The sequence below is a fragment of the Chionomys nivalis genome, chromosome 14 (genome assembly GCF_950005125.1).
Source record: "Chionomys nivalis chromosome 14, mChiNiv1.1, whole genome shotgun sequence".
Taxonomy (NCBI): Eukaryota; Metazoa; Chordata; class Mammalia; order Rodentia; family Cricetidae; genus Chionomys; species Chionomys nivalis.
In genome coordinates, this window is record NC_080099.1 from 51293272 (window position 1) to 51315515 (window position 22244).

A 22244-nucleotide genomic window follows, 5' to 3' on the forward strand; every position below is an offset into this window, starting at 1 on the left:
ATGTCTGCACCCCAATGTCTCCTCTTCATACGAAAACATCAGTCACTTAAACTAATGCCTACTCCGATGATGTCATTTAACCTTGTTTGTCTTTTTTTATAGATCTTCTTTCTGAGCACAAGAACATTTGAAAGTCCTGGTGGTTATCAATTTTAAATATATGAAGTGGGTGAACAGGGGGAACTTTAGCCATGATAGATACTCATCTCTCTGCCTCGCATTGGACCTGTCATCCTCCAGAGGAGCGGGTGTGCCTCATAATCTCCCAGGGAGGCATCTGCACAGAGGAGATGCTTAATAAATAAGAACTACAAAGGGAAGGAAGTTCAAACAAGTAGGCTCGTGGCAGTCAAACACATCACTTCTTAAAAGGCCCAGTGATCTAAGGAAGTGAGAAGAGCTTTATTCAATTACGTAAATGATTATAGTTGAAAGCAGAAGTTGATAGATGGTGTGCACTGACCCAGTTGTGACTGACACAGATATTGCTGTAATTCTTTATCACTCACTCCAAAGTGAAGTTTGTCTCGAATACTAGTCCCTAAACATTAATTACACAGTACATCTTGTTTCTGAGCCTTTTAGGGTAGCAGTTCCTTTCTTAACTTCAATTTATTTGCATTTTAACAGACAATTAATTCACTTATGAAAATAGCAATGTAGTTAGGGATCTTCTTTCCTTCCTGTCTCTATCCTTTTTTCAACATCTTTCGCATCCGAGGTTTTGATTTAAAAACTTAATGCAGGAGGAGAGAGACGTACAGAGCAGAGCCTCTGATCCAGACAAACTTATCTCTCTTGGACCATTAGACAGGCACATGAACAGCATCAGTGTGATACCACAAATGATTTTCTGCTTGGGTACGTAAACAGGGACAACACAGTGCAAATGAGGGCAGCGACCGAGGAAACCTAGGTGGCTTTTGCACCTAGGTGCAACATGCAGGTGACATCCAAACTCTGCAATATGAGACATGACAGAAGAAGAAGCTCTGCTAAGAAATTCCAGGCCATGCAGAGCAAACCTGACCCTCTAAGGACCCTGCTATTGAAGAGGGCTGAGGTCAAGACTTCTTTTCCTTTAGCCTGAAATCAGCAGTTTGGTCTGTGAGGAGAAATGTGTGGTTTTCAATCTTATGTTTCTCTAAGGGAAGACATTAAGCTTATATAGTTTAAGAGTATATTTCCAGAGATGGATAAAACTAGAAAAAAATAATCAAAACTCCATACCTGGAAGAGAGGGAAATAAGACAAATATTGCTAATGTCACCTCCATGGCCTTGCCGTTAACACAGTTGACAGCCTGGATCTGCATTTACTTTCTAAACTGTCATTTTCCTTGTCTTAGATAATGTTTTCTCTATTTACTTTTCTATAGTATTCCCCTTAGAAATATAAGGAAAAGAAACACTTGAATTATTTATCTCATGAAACTGCAAGGCTTTTATTATATTCTATAATAACTGTATTCATTTAGAATTTAATATAAAAGCTATATTTTCAGAAATATAATGGGGTTTTCCAACATAGGGCTTTCAACAGAAACTTTGTTACAAGTCATCAGCAGACCAATTTCTTTTAAATATGAAGTCAAGAAACTGTAACATCACCCCTGTTTGTCCCTGCTTTCCTTGGAAGCCACCAGGCAATAGGTTACTTACCTCTGACTACCAAGACAAAGCTGGTCTGAAAAATAAGAGAAGTCAGGAATTATGTAGCTTTGAGGTTTACAATAAGGTAGGGGATGGAGACATTTCTAACCCCTATTTATAAACAAAGAAACTGAGTTTCAGCATAGTTGTATTACTATACCAAAGTTCAGCTGTTGTGAGCGGAAGAACTGGGGCAAGATCTCAAGTCTTTGGCTACAGGTTCAGAGATCTTTCTACAATGTCTCTCTGTGCAGATGACCTTTCTTCCAGACTACAGTAACAAAAATCCCTGGTCCTCAGTCCATATGGAAAGCAGCTTGGGTTGAGACCCATAAGTCCAGATTCTCTACATGATAGCTGATATGGGGTAAGTACCAATCCGTTCTCACAGAACCCGAAGCTATCTCTACCAATCCCTAATTTTACAAATGATGACACTTAGATTCAGGAGTGATAGCAAATTTATGCAAGATTGGAAGGTTAATCTCTCTATTCATTCATATCAAGACCAAACCATGAATTTGGTCTCTTAGTTTGATGACTTCCTTAAAGGGAAATCAGGATCACAGAGTTCACGTGTGGTTGTCATGTATGTATGTCAACAAGCAGAGGCAGGAATTGAGTCTTTAAAGCTGCATTTTATTAAGAGAGCAGGCAATCTGAGAAGACAGTGGATTAACAGCCTAAAGATCTGTCTTCCATCTAATCTCTCTCTAGTAGATTACTTTGGGAGAAGATGGGGACAAAGGCTGTCAGTCACTTCAGAGCTCAGTCTCCGTCTCGCTCAGGTAGTAAACCACGTTTCTGAGACACATGGTGCATGTTGCTGCCTTGCTTTCATACATCATGTTCTACCTTCCTTCTGTGAATGTCTGGGTTTAGCCTATTAGTCTATTGACATTTTGCTATTACCAGTATTGTATCCCTCCAGGGGCATTTGGGATGAAAGGAGATTCTCTCAGAATAAACAAATCCTTAGTGGTGCATGTGCATGCTGAGCTACTGATTACATGTATGAGTTGGTGCCTTTTTGTAGTGTGCAGTTCAAATATGTCTTTAGAATATAGCATATGAAAGTGTTCTTTCCATGCGTCCTGCCCTGTGCCCACCAACACTTCCCCTATGATTATTTATAATTGTTTTTTTTTTTTTTGGTTTTTCGAGACAGGGTTTCTCTGTGGCTTTGGAGCCTGTCCTGGAACTAGCTCTGTAGACTAGGTTGGTCTCGAACTCACAGAGATCCGCCTGCCTCTGCCTCCCGAGTGCTGGGATTAAAGGCGTGTGCCACCATCACCCGGCTATTTATAATTTTTTAATGAGCTGTATTTCTCATTTGGACGTAGACCAACTTGTGCTTGCTAACACTCCTTTTCTATCTTTTGCCTAACCCTTTTGCTTACTCGTGCTGTTATATGATGTCATTCACAGAGCAAAGACAAATAGTCATGCTTGGGTTTGTAGGGCTCAGACAAGAGAGACCCAAGGGACGAGAAGGGTCACAGCTGATGAATGTTTCCAGCACTGTGGAGTAGACCTAATTATATGCAGGATGGGGAAACTGCCTTAACAGGATGCAGGGTGGCTATGAAGGATGCCTGTTGTTCAGTATGCTAAAACATGGCCTCATGTGGAAGATGCTGTTGTTACCACACTCCTTTACGTAGTAATTGGGTTTCAGTTGATTCATTAATTGCCCACATACCATCAGATGAATAAGGCAGGGTGCCGCTATGAGTTATTTATACCTTATGGGAAGGCAATTTAATTAAATTGTGCTCCTTCAAACATGTACTTGAGCTCAGTCTCAAGAGAAGTTTAATGCCTGTAACTAGAAATGTAGGAAAGTAATTTTGAAAGGTGGGCAGTTGTGCAAAGGGCAGACTTGCCCTGGGGAGCTGCAGCAAGAGGCTGTGGCAATGGGAGAACATTGGACCCCTGGGAGTGGGATCCAGAGAAAGATGAAAAATGCAGAGGGTGTCATAGAAGCAGGAGAGCAGGGTGAGAGGGAGACAGGCAGGCAAGGCACAGACCTGTCAAGTCTCCAAATTTGCAAGTGTCATAGCTACAAGGTTTTTGTATTGGCTTAGAGGTTGCTGGAATTTGAAAACTTTAAGGCTTCCTGCTGGATAAGGTCTGTCAGGCACTTTACCCTCCCACAAAATAAACAGAAAGGTTTATGAGGAGGAGGAGATGCAATATACTGTCAAGGAAGGCCTCGCTGCCAAGAGCCCACGCTCACAAGTCACTCCCCAGCTGCCAACTGTGAAGGGAGGATTTTAAATTGTGGTTTGACTTCCCTGGCCTCCTGCGATTTTATTAACCCCCTGTAGCAACGGTTTCCATTTGTGAGCGATTTTATTTTATTGGAAAGAGCATGTAGCTGTACTGCGGCCCAGGGCCAGGGGCTGGAGACTGAAGAAATACCTCCGTAACTTTGTTGATTGGCAAACACATGATCATTCGAGGAGGCAAGCTTGGTCATATTTCTTCCCTGCTTAAGATTTCAGTGATTTCCAGGTTCCTAGAAAGTCACAGTCATTGCCCTTCGTGTGGCTGGCCTGCCATAATTTCATCATTCCCGACATCTCTACACCATAATGAAAGAAGACCCACCCTCTTCTTTACCTTCTTTCTTCCTAGAAGAACATTCTGTGCATAGAGAGAAGCCAGTGATGGAATGTAGCTGCCCAAACCCCAAGCCTGACTCTTGTTAACTCATGGGGCAGGCTTCCTGTCCCCTCATTGCCTCACCCAGCTTATCCGGAAGTGGAAGGGAATGATAGCACTTTCCTATTAGAAGTGCGACTAACAGTTTCTCTGGGGTTGTCATGGAGATTAAACACCATGCAGAGCATTTAGAAGAGGCAATGGGGTTTGATGTGTTCTGCATAAATGTTAGTCCGGACTCTGGTAGTCTAAAGAAAGACAGCAGCAACTCCTCTCTGGCACTCTGGATGTAGGGTCTGCAACTGTTAACATCTCACCACTGAACCAGGTGTGCATTTGTGAACAACTTCACTACTTTCCAGCAAGCTTTGTCTTCAGCTCATACTATGGTTTAGTCCCAAAAGGACTTGACTTGAAATGAGTCAGTGGTTTGATAACAAACTTGTAAAAACAGACTTCATGTTCTACTGTGCCTCTAATTTATAGTCAAGTGTTAGTATCCAGTACAAGTTCAAGGGGTATTTATAGTGTGAAGGGGACAACTTCAGAAGAGTAAACCCAACAAAAACTCCATGGAAGGCCACATACCCAAGATTATATGGGCAGCATAAATTATACCTGATAGAATTATTTTTTAAAAAGACAAAATTGGGAGAGTAGCTTATCGGGGGCCCTGAGAAATAGCCTCAGTACCCCCTCAAGGCTCAGAATTGGATATCTATGGCAAGTGAGGATCTGAGAGTAAAAAAATTAACTCAAATATATTACCTCTGCATGTTCTTTATTTTTCACGCGAGAGGAAAATCTGAAGTGAAGGGGTATGGATAATAAGAAAAATATGGGGAAGAAAAAGGAGAAGAAGAAGAGAAAGAAGTAGAAGAAGTAGCAAGGAGAAGAAGGGGTGATCTTCATGAGGTTTCTGGTTTTTACAGACATAGTTGGAAAATTCCATAGGCAAGGACAATGATAATAAGCATATATCAAAATCATAAAAGGGCAGGTAGAACCTGATGATGCTGAATCAGGTGACACCACCCAGGAAAGAGCCAGCATTCAAGAAAAAGTACCTGACATCTCAAAACATTAGATAAAGTTACCAAATATCCCTAAATCCTCATTTCATCCATTCTCCTCATCTAATCTCTTTTGTGATAATCAGCTTTGGGGACACCTGGATTTGTTTGTTAGCAAAACTGGCGTATGCTGCCTTCCTGTCTTCTATAGAAATATCCATGTGGTCTGTTAGCAGGTAATTTTGTGGGATTGACTCTATGTAAATTTGACTCTTAGAACAAAGAGTAAATGTTATCACTCTAAGACCTCATGGTGTGGTGGAATGGAACAAGGTCATTCCATTGCCCCTGAAAAGTCACACTGCTGAGGTGTTTTGGGAATGATTCCCATTTTGAAGGGAAGAATCATGGCTTCACAAGATTTTTACAGATATGACAGTGACTTTTCCAAAATACAAGTGTGTGTTCCCGTAGCTTTGCAAAAATGGGTGACCCCAGAAGTTGTACACTTGTATGTCTGCCTTTATGAATCTGTCAGCTGATATAGTCTTCTGGGCCCCAACAGTTATTGGCCTGGCGGGAGTTGGTAAGAAGGGAAAAATCAAAACACATTGTGCAAAATTCTCAGAGAACTAATAGAAAATGTGGTTCAACCCTTGAAGGACATAAAGGCTTTTAAGGTTTTGACATATATTACCAAACTATTTCCAAATAACTAAACCATGTTTTCCACATACTACATGTGAAATGGGCAAACAGTCAGGTCCTTAGAAAGTTCTTAGCTCTAGGAAACCAAACAAGTCCTCATTCCTGCCCAAACTCAATGGCTTGCTGTCTGCATCTCCATCAGTAACATGTAATTATTTAAATCTTTGTCAACTTACGGATTGGGAACTAGTTATTTCTTTGTAAACTATATATATATATATAAATATATATATAAATAATTTAGCTCTTCTCCTGTATAATATCTATTTAAATCTTTATATGAAAGCATATTTGATGAGTCAAATAGCAATAGGGAAGACTGTCACATTACAGAATTATGTGGTTAAGGTACCCATAGATTTCCTAGAAAACGTTTATTCCCAACCTTTATGTCAATCATTGACTATATCATGGGTGTTTCTTCACATAAACCTCATTACTTCCTTCTGTCTCAGGTCACACTCTTTCTGTGTTTTGAAGAGTTCAATTCCGGCCGGGCGGTGGTGGCGCACGCCTTTAATCCCAGCACTCGGGAGGCAGAGGCAGGCGGATCTCTGTGAGTTCGAGACCAGCCTGGTCTACAAGAGCTAGTTCCAGGACAGGCTCCAAAACCACTGAGAAACCCTGTCTCAAAAAAACCCAAAAAAAAAAAAAAAAAAAAAAAAAAGAGTTCAATTCCAATGTTCCCACTCACCTAAAATTCTCTATCTTTGTCTCTCTGGTTTTTTTTTTCCTATTGCTTTTTTTCTGACTTATAGCTCCTTGAGCATGGGATTATGATTGATACTCTCTAATATCTCTCCTCTCAAATGTTATATGTGGAATAATTTGTAGAAGGTCCTCATCGATTAGAAGATTCAGTACATTCAGCTTCATTCAAAGGGGTTCAGATTTAGAGAAGAAGAAGACAAATAGTAATTCCATATCAAGCTCACAAGATGGCAGCCACCCTTCCTGCAAGTCATGCCATTTGTCAAGCTAACAGCTACAACACTACATACACCTGATGAATGCATAGTGAATAGTTTTGGATTCCTGTTCCCTGTGATTATAAACTACAGGAGGAATAAGAGAAATGCCTCATTCTTTAGAGTCAATGACTTTCAGAACACAGTGCCAAAAGCTATCTGAAGCACAACAGTGTCTTCTTAAACGTCAACTCTGTGATCAGAGCAAATGGAAGTTAATTAGACCTGATTCTGCCTGGTATATTTACTGGTGATGTAGAGCCTGGAGTCACTTTTCTGAGAATAGTTTGGGTATATAGGAAGAGTTAATACAAAAAGATCTACAGATTGGCTGCCCTTCAGATATCCTTCAAAGCCAAATCTGAGATCCAGAGAGGTCACAGCAAGTCCTGGCATAGTGAGAACTTTACATAAACTCTAGAGTAGAATAACCACATAAAACAAGTGGTAGAGAGCTACATGTAAGAAGGAACTTAAGTCTCTCGTTTACAGTATTTAGGATTATTGCATTGATGGAATTGCTTCAGGACAATAGTTAGTTTTTCTATTATCAGTTACTTCTGTCAATAAAACAGCTGTGAGGTGATGATGGGAAAGGAGAGTGTTATGGAATTTAAAAGCACACTAGAAGATAGATTCATAAGAAGTTATTGATATGGGACTCCCCTCTGTATGCTGTCAATATATTTTATTATCATTGGTTAATAAAGAAGCTGCTTTGGCCTATAGCAGGGCAGAATAAAGCCAGGTTGAAAGAGAGAGAGAGAGAGAGAGAGAGAGGACGGAGTCAGGGAGATGCCATGTAGCTGTCTAAGTTGAAAGATGCCAGCCACCAGCCAGAAACTTACCAGTAGGCCACAGCCTCATGACCATTCACAGATTAATAGAAATGGGTTAATTTAAGATGTAAGAGTTACCTAGAAATATGCAAAAGCTATTGGCCAACCAGTGTTGTAATTAACATAGCTTCTATGTGATTATTCATGTCCAGGCAGCCAGAAACAAAGAACAGTCTCTGACTACAAAGTGGCGCTAGAATGACTGAAGTTAACATGCATGGCCTGCCACCCACTTCAGGTCTGGGTCCTTGTACACCTGCTCAGGGGTAGGGAGAAAGTAGGAAAGTAGCTGAGAGAATGACAGCAGCTCAGCACTCTCTGCCTGGGCAACCGCCAGATCAGGTCTGCTAGGCATCCACAGGCAGGAGAGCATGGTCAATTCCCTCTGCCATACACAGAGATACTTTCAGGCTTGGCAGTGCACTGCACAGCAGATTTAGCTTTTACTCAGATAAAAATGGTTTGTGTGCTGCATGCTTCTTCCTAGAGTTGAAGTGGTAAGTCTATCTCCTACCCTGCAGTGGCAATGCTGGTGGTAAAGTTACCTCTGCCATACTGAAAGACTGAGAGAGGCTGAGCCAGCATCCAGGGCCACTGAAACCAAGCTGTTTACCACTTTAAAAGGTCTCCTGGTCAGAAATGATTACAGATACACAATAAAGACAGATTCAGACAGAAATAAACCTCTAAATGGGTCACAGTGTGTTTAAAAATGTATAAGGCTTGAGTGAGAGAAGAAAAAGAGTATAGACAGTTATAAAAATAAACAGTTTTAGAAGTAAAACAAAATCTTTAAATAGACAGAACAGACAGTCATAGATTAAAGGAGTAAAGAAAAATAAGCCATGAAAAGATGGAAAATACACAGAGAGATTAGATTGTGTATATTATTGGGGTTTCTTTGAAGTTTCTTATTGTGAATGAGCTAAGTACAGAGAGACATCTCATTGTATGGGCTGCAAAGCTAAACCAAAATATATGTTTTAAAGGTACCTTGACTTCAAAATTTGGGTCTAAGGATATGTTGCTTTGGAAAAGATGATTATTTATTTAGGGGTAGACTCACAAATCAGAATCATCTGTTTGAATGGAGATCAGAAAACGAATCCCACAACCGGAAGAGAGATGTCGGAAAAGAGAGCAGACACATACTCTACATTAGCATATATAGTATAAGAGGCCACGCCCCAGTGGGCAGGTAACCACTAGCTGTAAGACTTCCTACAGCATCCACGCATGTGCACGGGCACACACACATACGCACTTACTTTTTAGAACTTTAGGAAGTGAGAACAGTAGAAGATACAACAAAAAAGAAGAGGGGGGCAGGTGGGGAGAAACAAGGGCAAGGAGTGTGACTGCTGCTACCTGACCATGTTCTAAAACCCTACACCACACTGTGAATGCTCAGCTGAATTTGCCTACCCACATTCTATTCACCATCATTGGAGAGTAGTTGAAAGTTTATGTATTTGCACCCAAATCCACCTAAGCACAATAAAAGCTGGCAAAAAGGAGTAGTAGGATGGACCAGTCTTTCTGTTATTCATCTACTGTGGTGGTCAAGAGTACTCGCTGTTTCAGAAAGAAGACATTAAGTAAAGACTCATCTCCTGGGGTAGAAAGAAGCCTAAAAGTTTAATTAAAACTGTGGAACACTAGACAACAGAGACCATAACGGTGACCAAATACCTGACAACAAGATGGTTTCTTTGTCTTTACTCGTGGTTTGAGAAGGAAAACAGTCATGAAAGGGAAACTGTGGCTACAGGAAAATGAGGCAGCTGGTTACATTGTACCACTGTCAGGAAGCAGAACTCTGGCCTCAAGTGGAACTGGGCTGTAAGTCCTTAAGGCCCACCCCCAGTGACTCATTTCCTCCAGCAAGGCTTTGCTTCCTAAAAGTACCCACAATCTTACAAAAGAGCACTACCAGCCTAGGACCAAGGCCATGAACACACCATTTCATGTGCAAACCAACACCCTAAAGGTGCTTTACCCATTAGCAGTGGTAATCCAAATCAGAGATCTTCACAGTTGCATTAAAATAAGTCTGGAGGCTGAAGAGATGGCTCAAAGACTAAGTGCTTACTGCTCTTGCATATCTGGGCTTGGTTCTCAGCACTCAAATGCTGGCTCATGGATCCCTGGAACTCCAGTTCCAGGGATTGATGCCTGCATCTAATGTCCAAGGACCCCTGCATGTGTGCAACACTATACATACACTCAGGCATATACATACACATGAGGCAAATAAAAATGTATTAAAAAGCCATGCAGTCCGTCATCCACCTTAGCTTTGTTTTTGGCTGCACCTTGCACACAGAACCGAGACTACTTTGCTGTAGACACTCTGCATGTCTCTGTAATGGAACTGAACTAATCAGTATGGTGTAACCAGGAATGTGTTTGAGCAGATACTGCTATTCACATGGTAGAGTACTTCAGTTCCTTAAAATGCCCCATTTGCTAAGTACAGGTCACCAGGCTATCTGAAAATGGTGATGAACAAAGCAAACACTACTTTATTTTGTGCACATGCTCATAGATATTAAGGACTGTGAAACTTTGAATTCTGCAGATTTTATTATTCTCAACTGTATCCTCACTACACTTTCGTTCAACAATTAATTAGCATATGAGAGTCTACCATGTGTCTGACCTGCACTAGGGATAAAGCACTAAGGCAGATACAGCCTTTGCTCCAATTCCTACACCGAAACCAACGAAAACTCAGTTCCTGATATTTTAAGCTACACAAGAAAATTAAAGCAGCATTTAATTTACCTCGCATGCCCCTTTGATACCAAAGTGCATTACATATTCATGTAATTGTTTGCCCTTTATGTTAAAAAGTACAGTTAAGTTCATTTCCCTCTTAGTAATTATAAATATGTCTTGTTTTCCTGGGAAGCAAGAAATTAGATTATTGAGCGCTGTGCACTCTGCAAATTCACCTCCCAAATTCTCAGATGACATAAGACTTCTGTTCCACCCCATTTCACTGCCTCCCTCCTTGAGAAGAGGTATGAAATTAACTTTTATGAAATTGAACTACCTGAATATTTAAAAACAATTTGGAGTCAAACTGTAGTGTTCTTGCCCCTAGAATTTCCACAAAAGCCATCACCAGTAGAGTGGCCAGCTGTAAACAGTTTTTAATCACTTAGGTTGTGCACAAAGGGGGAGCAGTACTCTAAGCAGCTAAAGATGAAAACTAGCATAGGGGAAAAGTTATATCTGATTCAGAGATGAAACTTTATCAGATTCCTCGGAGATTCACTTTCGATTTCTCATATCAGACTGCCAATGGCTAAGAAGGGAATGCGAGGGGAACAGCTGGATACAGAAACAAATGTGTGACAGGAGGCAAGATGCTAATTACAGGATGATAATGTTAGCAGGCAGTGAGTGGCTACTGTCTAAGATCTGTTACTTCTCAGAAACTTGTGTGACAGCAGCACCAGATGACACCTACAGTTATACAAATTGTTTCTTATTCTTGCAACAAATTAACAGCATGGTGTTCAAGGGGAGAGCAAACAGGTTTCTGTTTATCTGTTGATGGGCATCTGCCCAGATTTCTTTCCTTAGCAATGATGATTAGTGTAGCAATAAATTGGTTGGCAAAAATCTGTGAATCCTGACTTCATATCTTTTAAGTATGTAGCCAAGAGTAGTGTGTCTGTATCATATGGTTGATTTAACTTTAGTTTAGGAGGAACTTCCACATTGATTTCCATACTGGTCACGCCAGTTTACACTCCCACCAACAGTAAGTAAGTGTGCCCCTTTCGTCGTGAGCTGGTTAGTTTTTGTTGTCAATTATATTTAGAGCCACCTTGGAATTGGAAGTCTCAATTGAGAAACTGTCTTGGTCAGATCAGTCCATGGCCATGTCAGCAAGGAACTGTCTTAATGGATGATTGATGCAAGACCACACTATACCAAGTTCAGCTGCCAGTACAAGGTATAGCCTTGGCCTCCTCTGAACCACACCATCTGTGTGCTGACTCTGGGGAAACACTTCCCAAAAGACTTTCTCTCAGTGATGTTAGTCTCCTCTTAATCACAACTGTTTCACTATCCTGGCTGGACTGTCTCAACTGTCCTAGCAAAGCAAAGATTTTGTTTTACTATTTCTAGTTTCCTTTTAATTATAGCCAATTTTTCACCTCCAAATGACAAGAGCTACAAATCTGTAATTCAAAATACCATGTAAATATTACTACTAGAATCTTTGCTCCCCTGCAAAATTGCACTAGGCAAACCTCCGTCATCTGCATTCTATCTTCCAAGCTTTTAGGAATCTCTAAGTATTCCCACCTTCCCAGCTCCCACAACTGCCCATTAAACTCTGAACACTCAATGGCTTTCTTAGACTAAAGTTCCAAAGTCTTTCTATGATCTCCCAAAACAACATAGTCAGATTCGTCACAGATATACCTTACAATCCTGCCATCAGTTTTTGTCATAGTTAAGACTTCAAAGGGTACTTCGGTGTGTGTGCAGTATGGGGTGTACTTCATTTTACACATTAAATTAACAGTCGATCACTGTGGAAAGTCACAACAGGAACTCAAGCAGAGGCCATGAAGTAATGCTGTTTGCAGGATTATTTAGCCTGCTTTATTATACACACAAGGACCACCTCCCCAAGCTGGTACCACCCAGAATAGGCTAAGCACTCTCACATAAATCACAGATTAAGAAATGTTCCCAGAGACTTGCTTAAGGCTGTCTAAAGGTGACATTTTCTCAATGACAGTTTTCTCTTCTCAGGTAACTCTAGTTTGACAAAAACAAACAAACAACAAACAAACAAAACAACCAGGACAAGTTGGTTTTGGTCATAGTGTTTATTACAGTGGCAGAAAAGAAACTAAACATCCTTGCAAGTATTTGCCACCCTTTATGCTGTTGATGATAGACATTCTGCCTGGGGTTACAGGAAATGTGAAAGGAGTTTGATGCTTTCTCTGCTTGCTAAGGATGCTGTGGATCTTTTCAAATATTTATTGGTCATTTGCATTTCTTTTTTGGGGAACTGTCTATTCAGCCCATTAGCTCATTTATAAATTGGATGATTTTGGGGGGTGTATATTTAATTTTTGTGACACTTTATGCATTCTGAATATTAATCCATTGTCAGGTGCACAATTGGCAAAAGGGGTTTTATTGTTTTTCAGCCTGTATGCTGCCTCTTCACTTAGCTGATTACGTATTTTCTGAACAAAAGTTTATAGTTTTATTAATTGATAATCCCCATATTTATTTCCTGTGCTGTTTTTCAGAAAGCCCTTGTCTATGCCCATATCTTGAAGTGCTTTATCAACGGTTTACTTTAGCAGGGTCCAAGTTTCTCATATTACTTGTAGGTCTTCTGTCCATTTTGAATCGGCTTTTGTGCAGAATGACAGATGGAGGTCTAGGTTAGTTTCTCTATGAGTAAAATTTGTTTTGCCATTCGTTTGAAGAAACTGTCTTTTTCAAAGTTTATATGTCTACATTCACATTGGCCTATTTCCGAGCCCCCCATTCTGTTTCATTGGTCTGCATGTCTGCTTTTTGTTTGTTTGTTTGCTTGCTTGTCCTTGCTATCATCACACAGTTTGGTTACTATGGCTCTACAGCAAATTTGAGATTAGGTATTGTGATACCTCCAGCATTGATCGTACTATTTAACAGTCCTTTGTTCTCTGAGGAGATCTTGTGCTTCCATTTGATTTCAAGATTTTTTCTAGATCCACAAAGAGCACCATTGTAATTGCAATGAGGATTGAATCTACAGATAATTTTGGTAACATAGTCTTTTCACAATAATAATTCTGAGAATCCATGAGCATGGGAAAATATTCACTCTTCTACTGTCTTCTTCATTTTCTTTCAAGATAGTATAACATGCCCCCAGACCTTAGCATAAATGAAGCCACATTAGAGGCAACATTCTGACAAACACATATGCCCCAAACCTGACAAAATAGGAACCAATACCTAATCTATCAAAGACTTCCTCCATTGGTCCAAGAAAGTCCCTAAATGCACTGACCTTACTTTTTTGGCTTCTGTAGTTGTGCTTCTTGCTAATTAAAATGTAACAATCAGGAAGTAGTTTTTGTGCATAAGTGACAAAAGATTGCAAGGCTCAAGGATGCATGATTTAGGCAAGTTCCTATGCAGCAACTGGCTGGTACTAAAGATTTTCTTTTCAGTTTTAAGACTGTCCAGGTGGTGGTCTCTGGTGGGCCTACCTTACAACAAAGGTAAGTTTTGGTTGTCTAGAAAATGATTGACCTTTTATAAGTCATGTGAAGAAGACGAAGAAGAGGAAGAAGAAGAAATGTTATCTTTTTTCTCATCCAAATGCTTCCTTCCAAGCTGAAAAACAAGAAAATTTGGTAATTCAATTACTGATGGTTGACAGTATATTCAAATACTTGCCACGAGTTGTATGATTTTAGGCAACTTATTTGTCTTCTGTCATCGTATTAGTCTGTAAAACTTAGGCAGGAAGTATACACTACTCCATAGAGGACAGGAAAGACAACACAAGTAAGTGAATGAGAAACCTCTAGTGAGCAGTAGAGTCAATGGGCAGGACACATTTAGAAAGTTTACTTACAGCATGAGATTTTAAATCCATTGGTATCATATTAATATCACTAAAGTCAGCCCCAGTTCTAATGCTTTTCCTTTTGAAAAGTTAAATTGGAAATAGAAGTAACAGAATTTGAAGGGAAGACAAAGAAAACATAGCATGGTACATGACCTTCATCTTGCACTTGGAAGCCTGAGGCAGAAGGATCTAAAGTTAAGTTAAAAATCATCTCAAACTTGATTTAAAATCATCTAGTCTAATTACTTGAGTTTCCAGAGAAGGAAAACAGAATGAGTAACATGGTATTATTTCTGGGTACTTACAGATAGAAGCTCACCACTCCCATTTCTTACTTTTCAGAAGAAAATAGAAAATAGAAATTTTCAAAGAAAAATTTTATGGGAATTTATTTCCACTCTATCTTTCCTCTAGCAGTATTACTATACTATACTATAAAAACTTAAGATAAAAATCCAGAAACACACATGTGTTGACTTGACAACTCTGTGGCATCCCTTTCTGGGAAGCAAGTTCTCCCTCTGACACCGGGGCTTTAGGGTTCCCCCTCACAGCATGGAATACCTAGGAAGATCTTAATTTCCTTGGGTTCCATTGTTTTAGCACTCTAGTTACAATCCGGCTTCTTCAAGACATAAAACCAATGGAGTGACAAAAATCAGTGTGGATTCTGTGTCAGCAAGTCCTGACTGTGGAAGAGCTGGGTCTTTATACTGGATAAAACATGCCTTCCACATTGCCACTTTGTAACCTCGGGCTATTTCATTTAAGACATCTGAAGCCTTTATTCTCAGTTGACAAAAATAAGGATTAAAGTGTTCTTTTGTCAGAAATCCTGAGGATTAGAAGGACAAGCTAAGAGCCTGGAGTCACACTACAGCACCACATGTGGCCTGAAGGATGCAGCTTTTGGGAGGGGTTTGTCATGTCTAAGCAAGAGTAAGATGCCCAAATCCTTTAACACACAGATTCCACTTCTAGAAATGTATTTTATGGGAAGATAAATGTTAAAAGATGTTCATTTCAATCTTAACTATACCAGCAATAGCAAAAAATAATTAAATTGAGAAAAGAAGAAAATACTAAAAGAGAGAGAGAGAGAGAGAGAGAGAGAGAGAGAGAGATTTTTATACAAGGACAGTGGCAAGAATTTTTATAACATTCTAAGGAAAAAAATGAATTACATTAAATTTGTGAGCTTGAATGTTGAACACATTATTGACAACCCAGAACAGTAAGTTATAAATATGTATATGCACATACAAATAAAATTGTTAGTAACTACTCTGCTGGGAGAAAAAAATGAGAATAATACCACCTTGGATTATATACACTCCTGTAACATTTAAATTGTCATCGTAAGTGTATATTATTTTAATACTTTAGAAAGTATACAGAATACCTCCTATATAATGGATTATAAATAAATGGTTCCTTCTGTTTGTGTACCTTATACTTAGTGTTATGCCTATTATTGAAACTGGCACTATTAATACTGTCATTTCAACTTCTTGGACACTTTTAGAGAACAAATACTGTTCTAAGAGCATGACTTACATCCTACCGGAGAGCTCTTCCACAGACCTTCAGGCCTGGCTATTCCTTTAAGACCTGCACTAAAGGTCTTCACTACCGGAGCTAAGGGATGAATAGAAGTTAGTCCAAACACACAAAATCGTGGCAAGTGGGTCTCCCACAGCTCTGTCTGTGCTGTCCTTTGTCTCCCTGTTAAAATGCAATAAAGACAATAAAATGAAATAGGCTGTGAAAAGTGAAAGAGCCCTTATTTGTAGAAATGGTTCAAACGAGAAAAGGCTTTTAATGGAGATGAGACCCATGCCAAGCAGTGGGAGAGAGACACATAAAACCCTTAAGACAATTCATTAACCACAAATTATTGTAGGCAACTGAACTCAAAATCTGTTTCCCCAAAACTTGTTAATGTTCCAACTATCAAAGGAATAGATAGCAGCTCATTGTATCTCAAGCAAGAAACAGGAGAAAATGCAGTTTTTTTGGATCCAGGGTCTTCCCAACTGCTCAGTGAGTCTTCAGAGGAAATGTGGCCTTTGATGGGAATGAAGAGGGCATTTTAGAGCAGGATCAAGGACAACCCATGCATTTTTTCAACTCAAGCTGAAAAAGATGATCAAGGCATCACACCTTGACCAGGAGTGACCAGGTGTGACCAGGTGTGACCAGGTGTGTCCAGGTGCAAAGTGTCCTTTGCACCAATTCTTGCTCTATTTAAACCTAACCCTCTTGAGGCTTAACTCTGAAGTAAACCTCCGAAAAGTTTCCTAACTCCACAGAGATTCTCTTTTTATTCCTATCAGTTTGTCTCTCAGTAAGACACAGTTCTGAAAGTTGGTCTTTGTTCTTACACTGCATCTCTTAGAGCTGCCAAACAGCTTTGTGAAAGCTGCTCTAGCTTATCCCTTGTGGATAATGGTTCTCATCTGGGGGTTCTGGATGGGTTTGCTTTTCTGGGGGTCCAAGGTGACTGCATATTTAAGGCGATTATTTATTCGTGTGCCCTCATCCTCAAAAGGGGTAACATAAGTTAGACAGATTCTTCTTGACATAGTAACATGCCTGTGACTTGGACATAAAGAAGACAGACACAAATGAAGATAGTGACATCAGGCTTTGATGCTGCTTTTGGTACCTTCTGGGCTTAAGTCAGAAATCAACACCTTTGAGAAAAAGCAGGCTAACTGCCTGGTGTATAATTTTACTTTTTTAATGAGATTAAAATTGATATCTAAAGTTTACCAACTTAGAATGTACAATTAGATATTTCTATGTACATTTATGGAGTTAAAGAGCTATTACAGGGTCTTTGACTGGATCATGAGTGGTGGTGGCTGTATAGCACTACAAGTGTATTTAATGCTATTGAGTAAGACACCTAAAATGGCTGCCTATGAAAAAATTATGCTATATATGTTTTATAATAATAATATTTAACTGATATTTTTCACTAAATTTTCTTTTCTCTTCAACAGCTCAACAATTACTATTGATTGCCATGGTTTTTAATAAATCCTGAAGCTCTGCAGACAGAATAATAATACTATAAGAAAACTATGTGGATTTTTCTCCATGTAATAGATTATAGATAATGTCCTTTCTTCTTTGTATTTATCTTTGTTTCCTATAATAAGCATATGCAACTATTGAACATGTAAACACACCATAATTGTGATCTTACTAGTAGTATTTTCAATCTGTGTGGTTAGAATTCTTGAGCAAGGGGACACAAAGAGCATTCTAGAACACAAGAAACAAAAATTTTGCAAGGTATTTCAAATCATGCTTTGATACTTGTGGCTCACTTTTGAGGTGTAGTGTTTTATATGTACTGTGATCTTCATGTGCAAGCTATATAATTTATATCTAAAATTTTTGTTTATAAATATAGTTCAGAAATACATCTATCAAATGTAAAATATGTTGACTTTCACATGTATCTGTAAGTAACCAAAGATATGAGGGAAGAGTTGGAATGATTTCATTTTGCAACCTTGAATAGTAAGTTTAAGGACCCAGTCATCCACTTCCCGAGTCGCTGAGGAAGAGGCTACCAGGCAGTATCTGATACTGAAAAACTCTCTGATATATATCCAGCCGCTTTGCCACTGAAAAATTACCTAGCATACTGGTCACCCTTCTCATTACCATGATCCAAAAGTAAGTTACAGAAGGAAGCATTTATTTTGACTTCCAGCTCTAGGAGAGACAACCAATATGGCAGAAAAGGCATAGGGGCAGAATCATGAGGCCACTATCACAATGTTTCCATACCCAGGAAGCAGAAAGACTAGGAAGTAGGGCTGAAAAGGAAGCCTCAGTGTCCAACCCAGTGAGGCCACACATCAAAGCCTGTCTCCATCTGAGAGCCAAATACTTAAATACATGAGTTTATGGGGGATATTTCATATTCAAACCCAGTAACTGAACTAGTCTATTAAACGACTTTACCCAATGCCAATTAACAAAGAAAGTAAAAAAATAAATAAATAAAAATGAAGTTTCAAACCTTGTTGAGCACTTAACAAAAATACAACCTGCAAAACCCAGATTCTAAAGAATTAAGAAAAAAAATGTCTGGTTTCCTTCAACAATATAAGTATTAACACTACAGGACAAGTGTTCAGTTTCCCTCATCATTAAAAATTTGAGACTTGATTCATATAAATTGTTGTAAAACAAGGAAATTTATGAAACAACTTGAAATTACAACAATGATTACTTTTACATATGACAATGCAATTGTTATTTTTACATATATTTTAGAAATATACTAAAAATGTTTACAGATTAAATAGTCTGACTTCTGGGGTTTGCTTCATACGAATTCTTGGTAAGGCAAAGTCAAGAGGTAGGCAGGGGTATTGCTGAAGACATATTGGTCCTAGTGTGTAATTTCTGAAGTTGAGTTGGATGTACCTGAAATTTGTTTCACTACTATTTTTACTTTTGTATGCTTTTGCGATGGTATGGGTTCTTCATAAATTTCCTAGTCTTGGATATTCTATGAACAGCAATGTAAAATGACCTAAGACATTATACTTGATTGAAACTTCTATAACATTTCATGAAAGAAATAGTGGTTGATAAACAATATAATAGTTGCTCATTAAGGGAGGAATAGTTAGAGGGTCTATGTATTATTTTATTGATAATGTTCTAGTTGCTTTATTCCTTTGAGTTTAGAAAATATACAAGATCTGACTCATGCTTTGTGGTGGTTTCCACCTGAATGACCCCCAGGGACACATGTGTTTGAATAGTTGACCCAATGGGAGTAGCCCTATTAGGAAGTATGGCCTTGTTGAGTAAGTGTGTTGGGGAATATTTGATCACACTATGAACATTGAGTTTGTATTTGTATTAATTAAATAAAATTAACCTTGGCTCAGGAGGCTGAGTTAGCAAGTAGTTAACAGAAAGTAATCATAGACCATCAGAGGGCATCTGGAAGAGATGGAGAGATGCTCCGGAAAGAGTAGCGAGTGATTTGAAGTGGTGCCAGGTTTTTGTTTGGTAAAGTGGAAGGATACTCTCTTTGGGAGATGCCATCAAGGAGAGGTTAGCTAGGTGTTACTCAATCTCTCTGTGCTAGCAGATTTTCACACCAGTCCTTGAGTCTCAAGTCTTATTTATAAATAAAAACAGTAGAGATTTAGTTAAAGCTAATTTTAACAGCAGCAGCAGAGGGAATGGAACTACCACCAGACTGTGGCCTGAGCAGCCAATCCACTGCCAGAGAAGTAGGCCAGCAACTGTGGAGTCACAATTGCTGACTGAAATAGCAGTAGATTAAGGCATAGTCAGTGTGCTGACAATAAAATAACAGAATTATGTGACCGTGGGTGCAGTCATTGAGGTCTTATATGCTAACAATGGACCTATTGTGGCATTTACTTCCTGCAGATCCAGATATAGAACTCCCATCTCCTTCTCCAGCATAGTGTCTGCCTGTGCACCGCCATGCTTCCCACCATGATAATAATGGGCTAAACCTCTGAAACTGTAAGCCAGACCCAATTAAATGTTTTCCTTTATAAAACTTACTGTGGTCATGGTGTCTCTTCACAGTAACGTAACCCTAACTAAGCCACACTTGAATAAAATTTTCTAACCAGATGTTCTCAGTTGTCACAATCTTGTATATAAATGTAAGAAGTAATTATTTGTCTACCCACTTGCCTTGAATTGTGAATATGCTTCATGATCTATAGGTTGTTGGTATGTGGCTTTCACGAAGAGAAAGAAGCTGTAGGAGCAGAAAATAACCAATTTTACAACTTGAATTGCAAATGATTCATATTCCACATTTTTTTTAACTGTACCTGCAGAATTTTATTTCTTTAAAATGATGTAATCAAACAAGGTAAAATATTTATATCCAGCAGATATGAGTGGTGGGCGCATTGATGTACTTCAAGCACACAATACCTTCCATTATTCTTTGTGAGTCTGAGTTTGAAGAATTTAATAAGAAGAACGAGCAGGGGCTCATTGGGTGGGCAAGTGTTTTAAAGATACAGGCCATTGTAGATTAATTTGAGTGACTTTGATCAATTTTTGCATTCTCCCTTATTCTATATAAGATTTCCTTTCTTCTTTCCTGGCATCCTTGGATCCTTTTTTCTTTTGTATATTCTTTATTCTTTGAAAATTTTATATATGAGCATGTATTTTTGCATATCCACTCCCTATGCGTTATCTACATCTCCTGCCAGGCTGACTCCAATATATCTCTTCCCTCCCCCAACTTGATGAACTTCATATCTTTTTTTTTTTATTAATTAATTTATTTAATTATTAAAGATTTCTGCCTCTTCCCTGCCACCACCTCCCATTCCCTCCTCCTCCCCCAATCAAGTCTTCCTTCCTCCTCAGCCCAAAGAGCAAGCAGGTTTCTCTGCCCTGTGGGAGGTCCAAGGACCACCCACCTCCATCCAGGTCTATTAAGGTGAGCATCCAAACTACCTGGGCTCCCACAAAGCCATTACGTGCAATAGGATCAAGACCCCATTGCCATTGTTCTTCAGTTCTCAGTAGTCCTCATTGTCCATTATGTTCAGCGAGACCGGTTTTGTCCCATGCTTTTTCAGACCCCGGCCAGCTGGCCTTGGTAAGTTCCCGATAGAACATCCCCATTGCCTCAGTGTGTGGGTGCACCCCTCGCAGTCCTGAGTTCCTTGCTCATGCTCACTCTCCTTCTGCTCCTCCTTTGGATCGTGAGACTTCAGTCCAGTGCTCCAATGTTGGTCTCTGTCTCTGCCTTCTTTCATCGCCTGATGAAGGTTAATATTCAGGGGGATGCTTATATGTTTTTTCTTTGGGTTCACCTTCTTATTTAGCTTCTCTAGAATCACGAATTATAGTCTCAATGTCCTTTATTTATGGCTAGAAACCAAATATGAGTGAGTACATCCCATGTTCCTCTTTTTGGGTCTGGCTTACCTCACTCAGGATAGTGTTTTCAATTTCCGTCCATTTGTATGCAAAATTCAAGAAGTCATTGTTTTTTACTGCTGAGTAGTACTCTAATATGTATATGTTCCATACTTTCTTCATCCATTCTTCCATTGAAGGACATCTAGGTTGTTTCCAGGTTCTGGCTATTACAAACAATGCTGCTATGAACATAGTTGAGCATATACTTTTGTTGTATGTTTGGGCATCTCTTGGGTATATTCCCAATAGTGGTATTGCTGGGTCGAGAGGTAGGTTGAACCCGACTTTCCTGAGAAACCGCCACACTGCTTTCCAAAGTGGTTGCACAAGTTTGCATTCCCACCAGCAATGGATGAGAGTGCCCCTTTCTCCACAACCTCTCCAGCAGAGGCTATCATTGGTGTTTTTGATTTTAGCCATTCTGACCGGTGTAAGATGGTATCTTAATGTTGTCTTGATTTGCATTTCCCTGATTGCTAAGGAAGTTGAGCACGATCTTAAGTGTCTTTTGGCCATTTGAACTTCTTCTGTTGAAAAGTCTCTGTTCAGCTCAGTGCCCCATTTTATAATTGGATTGATTAACCTTTTACGGTCTAATTTCTTGAGTTCTTTGTATATTTTGGATATCAGACCTTTGTCAGTTGCGGGGTTGGTGAAGACCTTCTCCCAGTCAGTGGGTTGCCTTTCTGTCTTAGTGACAGTGTCCTTTGCTTTACAGAAGCTTCTCAGTCTCAGGAGGTCCCATTTATTCAATGATGTCTTTAGTGTTTGTGCTGCTGGGGTTATACGTAGGAAGTGTTCTCCTGTGC